Here is a 6,320-nt window from a genome sequence, read left to right on the forward strand (position 1 = left end):
CTTATTTAAGATTCTAATGTTTTAAAATTGTCTTAATGGTGTTCTATCGTTAACTCTATTAATAAATTACTAATAATTAAATAATATATATTGAGAAGATTTTAACACGTTAGAGACTTAAATAAAACGATTTAAACGTTAGAAATAACTTTAAGATTTATTCAAAATATTAAGAACAAAAATAATATTTTAATTAATTCAATAATAAAATATAAATGTCTAAGCATCAGATCGCCTTTAAATATATTATTTTCATAATAAAAATACTCAATAAACACTAAAACAGCACTAATAACTCAGTCACTATATTTTGTATATATATTTACACATGTTATTCTACCTATTTTTTTTTTTGAAACAAAAGAAGAAGCTCAACACAGTAAAGTAGAGCAAAAGATTCTAACAACAAGTGCTATATAGAATTACATAAATCATGTCAACTGCCTAAAGGATCACTATCGGTCCATTCTTTGTAGCTTATAAATGTCCTCCTTATTACACTCTCAACACCTGCTTCCTTATGATTGAAGATCCTAGCATTACATTCCACCGCCCAAATATTCCAGATCACTGTGAAGAAGCTAATCAGCCACGTTTTCTGCTCTTGTTTTTGCTTATGCCTACCAGTCCAACTCTCAAATAGTTCCCTAATAGTACCAGGAATAACCCACGCCTCACCAAAACTCCTCAACCAACTGCACCACACCTGCCATGTTAGATCACATAGAAGGAATAAATGTTTGACCGATTCTATCTCCTTCTTACACAGAACACAGATATTATCACTGGGAGTAATAACGCCTAGCCTACTCAATCTTTCCTTGGTATTCACTCGACCAACCAGCACAAACCATCCAAATAGCTCAATTCTTGAAGGTACCACACCTCGCCAGACTGCACTTGTAAAGCTGTAACTCGTTATCTCATCTGATAGAGTCTCTGATTGAAGTACCTGCATAACAGATCTGGTAGAAAACACCCCTTTACTATCAAACCTCCACGCCATATTATCCTCTGTACCATCTGCCAACTTCACCGGTCTTAACCTCTCATGAAACTAGTGGAGAAGTTCTATCTCCCATTGGAACAGTTCCCTTCTCCACTGGAGATTCCAAATCCACTCGAGCCCATCCCAAAACCCACAATCCCCTATCATAGCTCCTTGTTGGTTCGAAATAGCATAAAGTCTTGGAAAAGCCACTTTCAGGGGTCCACCTTGCAGCCAATTATCCTCCCAAAACCGAGTCCTCCTTCCGTTACCTACCTCCATCGCCATACCAGTAAGCATTTTGTCTTTTATCCTTTGCTCTATGATGTTCAATTGGCAAATGTCTTTCCAGGGCCCTCCTCTAACCGGTAGCTGCTGATTTACGAGCATTATATCTGGGTTCAGGTTGTTACATGAGCAAACAATCTTCTTCCACAAGGGGCACTCCTCCGTTGAAAACCTCCACCACCACTTAAACAAGAGCACTGTGTTTCGAAGCAATGCATCCCCAACTCCCAAGTCCCCAGCTTTTTTCGGCGCCTGAACCAGCTCCCACTTAACTAATGGGACACCCTCATTACCATCCCCCTTACACCACATAAATCTCCTTTGCAAAGATATCAGCTTGTCCGCAACCGCCTTCGCCATCTTGTACAGACTAAGGTAATATATCAGAAGGCTATTCAGCACTGATTTTATAAGCACGAGCTTACCCGCTTTGTTTAAGACCTTTGCTTTCCACAGGCTAAGTTTCTCTTCCACCTTATCTATTATCGTTTTTCAAGTCTTCACCAAACGCGGATTTGCCCCCAAGGAAATTCCGAGATACCTTACTGGTAATACCGCTTGCTGGCATCCCAGTAGACCACATGCATGATCTATCCAATCCTGCTCACAATTCACCGCTATCAGATTTGACTTATCAAAATTGATACTCAACCCCGACATCAGCTCAAAACACTACAACAGTCTCTTATAATTCACAATTGTCTCTGTTACTGGGGGGCAAAACAATATCGTATCATCTGCAAATTGTAAATGCGACAATGCGATATGCTCTCCTCCCACCAGCAGTGGTTCAATGCGGCCGTTTCTGACAGCTTCTCCCAGCATTCGATGCAACACATCAACTACTAGCACAAACAGAAATGGAGAGAGAGGATCCCCTTGTCGGAGTCCTCGCTCCATATTAAACGGCTTGGATGGCGACCCATTTACCAGTACCGACATAGTGGCCGTAGTAAGACACTCCTTTACCCAGTTCCTCCAAATTCTACCTATTTTTAAATTAATTAATTATTAGAATAATCAAATATGTTATAATTGAATAAAAATTTTACAGTAGGATAATCAATCTTTTTATAAAAACCAAATTCTTAAATTTATATAATTTATTGTTGATTTTTTTCTTATGTAACTTGGTGATTCTTTTTTTAAGTATTCATAAAAAGAAAAGTATAGATAGACAATCAATGAGAATATTAAACAATATGAATAATAGATATATCAAATATTTAACTCACTAGATATGTAAATAATTTTTTTTTTTGAAACAAAGGAAACAAAGGAAGCTCAACACATGAGAGTGGAGCATAAACAGACAGAAACATAAGAAAAACTAAAAAACAAAGGTAACAATCCTATGTCATCTCCGGCATTGCCATCAACAACCAGTAGGATCAATACCAGTCCACTCCTTATAACTCAAAAACGACCTGTTTTGAATGACACCAACATTAACCTCCTGATTGTTGAAGATCTGGTTATTGCGTTCTAACCAGACGTTCCAAATTACTGCAAAAAAACCAGCCAGCCACCTCTTGTGCTCCTCTTTTCTACTTGTCGTTCCATTCCAACTCTCAAACAAGCCTTTAATGTTTCCTGGGACAGCCCAATCTCTGTGAAAACATCTCAACCAGACGCACCACACCTGCCACGTAAACTCACAGAATACAAACAAATGATGAACACACTCAATTTCTTTTTTACACAAGACACAGATATTATCATGCTGTTGAAGTATGCCTAATCTACTCAACCTTTCTTTAGTATTCACTCTTCCCACTAAAACGAACCAACCAAACAGCTCTACTCTAGTCGGAACCAATCCTTTCCAGATCGCACTTGTGAAGCTATAGCTCGTAATCTCCTCCGAAAGATTCTCAGATTGCAACACCTGCAAGAAGGAGTTAGTAGAAAAAATACCTTTATTATCAAATTTCCAAACAAGATTATCCTCTCTGTCAGCTGATAGTTTCACTGGTCTTAACCTCTCATGTAGTTGGTGCACTAGTTCCAATTCCCATTGAAACAACTCTCGCCTCCAATGGAAATTCCAAATCCACTCTAACCCATCCTAAAACCCACAATCCCCTATCACAGATCCTTGTTGGTTTGAAACAGAGAAGAGCCTTGGAAAACTCGCTTTTAGAGGACCACCATGAACCCAGTTATCTTCCCAGAAACGTGTTCTACACCCATTTCCAACTTCCATTATCAGCCCACTCATAATTTTTTCTTTTACCCGCTGATCCTTTATATTCAACTGACAGATGTCTTTCCAGGGGCCACCCTTTACCAGTAGAGTCTGACTAGAAAGCATAACCTGAGGATTCAAATTGTTACAGGAGCATACAATCTTCTTCCATAACGGACAATCTTCCTTAGAAAACCGCCACCACCACTTAAACAGCAATGCTGTGTTCCTGAGCACTGCATCCCCAACCCCCAGCCCTCCAGCCTTCTTAGGAGCCTGAACCATTTCCCACTTGACTAAAGGTATACCGTTGTTGCCATCCTCCTTACACCACAGGAATCTCCTCTGTAAGGCAATCAACTTGTCGGCGACCGCCTTCGGCATCTTGTACAAGCTAAGGTAGTAAATCGGCAGGCTATTCAACACCGATTTAATAAGAACTAGCTTGCCTGCTTTATTTAGAATCTTCGCTTTCCATAAGCTGAGTTTCGCTTCCACCTTATCTATGATCGGTTTCCACGTCTTCACCAAACGCGGGTTCGCTCCTAGAGGAATCCCGAGATACCTCATAGGTAAAACAGCTTGCTTGCATTCTAGAAGCCCACACACATGCTCCACCCACTCCTGCTCACAATTAACTGAGATGAGATTCGACTTATCAAAATTAATGCTCAGACCCGACATCAGCTCGAAACACCGCAGCAACCTCTTATAATTCTCAATTGTCTCTGTCTCCGGAGGGCAAAATAGGATAGTGTCATCCGCAAATTGAAGGTGTGATAGTTCAATATGTTCCCTCCCAACCCGTAGCGGAGTAATACGCCCATTCCTTACAGCTTCTCCCAGCATCCTATGCAACACATCCACCACAAGAACAAACAGAAGAGGAGACAAAGGATCTCCTTGCCTTAGGCCCCTCTCCATCTTAAAAGGCTTGGATGGAGATCCATTCACTAAGACTGACATAGTTGCCGTACTTACACACTCCTTCACCCAACTCCTCCATCTTTGCCCGAAACCCATCTTCTGTAGCACAACATCCACAAAGCTCCATCTAACTCTATCATATGCTTTCTGAAAATCTAGCTTTATAATTGCCGCTTTCTTTCTATGCGTCTTGAGCCACTGCACCGTCTCACAGGCAATAAGGGCGCCATCATGGATCTTTCTGCCCTTCACAAAAGCAGTCTGCGTCTCTCCGACCAATTCAGGCATAACTGTTCTCAACCTCCTCACCATAACCTTAGAAATCACCTTATAGACACACCCAACCATACTAATCGGCCTAAAGTCCTTAATTTCATTTGCACCCACAAATTTCGGAGCTAGTGTAACCCACGTGACATTCGCATCAGTTGGTAGTTTCGCACTTTGGAAGAACCCCAAGACCGCCGCAGTGAACTCCTGACCAATCTCTTCCCAACATTGTTTGATAAAGTTCATATTGTACCCATTACTCCCTGGGGCTTTAGAAGAGTCACAATCCAAAACTGCATCCCTAATCTCCTCTACCGATGGCATGACTTCCAAGGCCTCCGCCTCAGCTCCATTAATCCGTCTCACCAAACCCTCCCGAAACCCAATCCTTAGTGCATATTCTTGTCTGTACAAATCCTTATAAAATCCTATAATTGCAGCCTTTACCCTAGCCTGATTTCGTACAATCCACCCATGAATCCTTAGAACATCAATCCTGTTATTCCTGCTTCTTGCCGAGGCAATGTTATGGAAGAATCGAGTATTTCTATCCATGTTTCTAGCATGCTGCGACCTAGACATCTGCTTCCAATGAAGTTCTTTCCGAACATACCATTTCTCACAAAAGCTTACCAGCGCCTTCCTTCTAGCTTCCGTCGTTCCATCATAAGTGCCGTTACTCACCTGGTTATCCACCTTCTTAATCTCCTCCTCCAGAAGCAGTAATCTCCTATTCATGTCCCCAAAGTTGTCCCTGTGCCATTTTCGCAAAGGAATCGTCAAGGCCTTCAACTTGCTAGTAAAATGCGCATCCCCCAGGTTTCTCCATTCATCTCTAACCAACCTCAGGAAACCCTCATGCGTGAACCAGGAATCCAGGCTTCTCGCCCCTTTGCGTTCTTCACTATGCAAAATCTCATTAAAGTCCCCAAACAAGCATAACGGGACCTGACACAGCCCCACAATATAGCTCAGCTCCTCCCACACCACCCTCTTTTCCTCCCTCCCAAACGCCCCGTACACCAAACAAAACGCACAATTAAAATTGCTTTTCATCAACACGCCTTCAACACACAGCCATCTCTCACCTTTATAACAATTTCTAGATTTAAATATTGCCTCGTCCCACATTAAAAGCAACCCTCCCGAGGCTCCTCTAGACTCCACATACTCCCATCTCATAGTACTATAACCCCAAATTCGAATAACATCAAGTTTTGAGATTGCCTCCCTTTTTATTTCAATCAAGCCTAACATATTAAGATTATAATATCTTAATGTTAAAATTTAGGAAGTAATTTAGAAGTGAAATATTATTTTTATTTTATTGACTCAATTTTAAAATCTATTTTTACGAAAATTATTGTCTACCTAACAAAATTCTTGATACAATAGTCCGTGTTGCATGCCTTTAATTTGTACGACGTTTTTATATCCACAAAAATATGTGCTCAAACGAGACACGGGACAACAACAACTAATGGTCCCTTTCTTCTTGGAATGTTGTCTAACAGAATTAAAAAAGAAACGTGTTGTGATTTGTGAAGTTGTGCTTTAGTCACACTAAAAAGTTTACAAAAACGTGTGTTTTGTATCAATGAAGGCAGTTATATATTATCTTGACAAAACTAATTAAGTTAAGATACTAACCGTATTTAT

The 6,320-nt window shown here is 40.5% G+C and overlaps 1 protein-coding gene across 1 annotated transcript in view; it reads left to right on the plus strand.

The window, feature by feature from the left end:
- LOC107618048 (benzyl alcohol O-benzoyltransferase) overlaps positions 1–6,320 on the plus strand; it is a 14,919-nt gene that overhangs the window by 1,416 nt on the left and 7,183 nt on the right. The window lies entirely within an intron of this gene.

The sequence above is a fragment of the Arachis ipaensis genome, chromosome B09, assembly GCF_000816755.2.
Source record: "Arachis ipaensis cultivar K30076 chromosome B09, Araip1.1, whole genome shotgun sequence".
In the NCBI taxonomy this organism is placed as follows: Eukaryota; Viridiplantae; Streptophyta; class Magnoliopsida; order Fabales; family Fabaceae; genus Arachis; species Arachis ipaensis.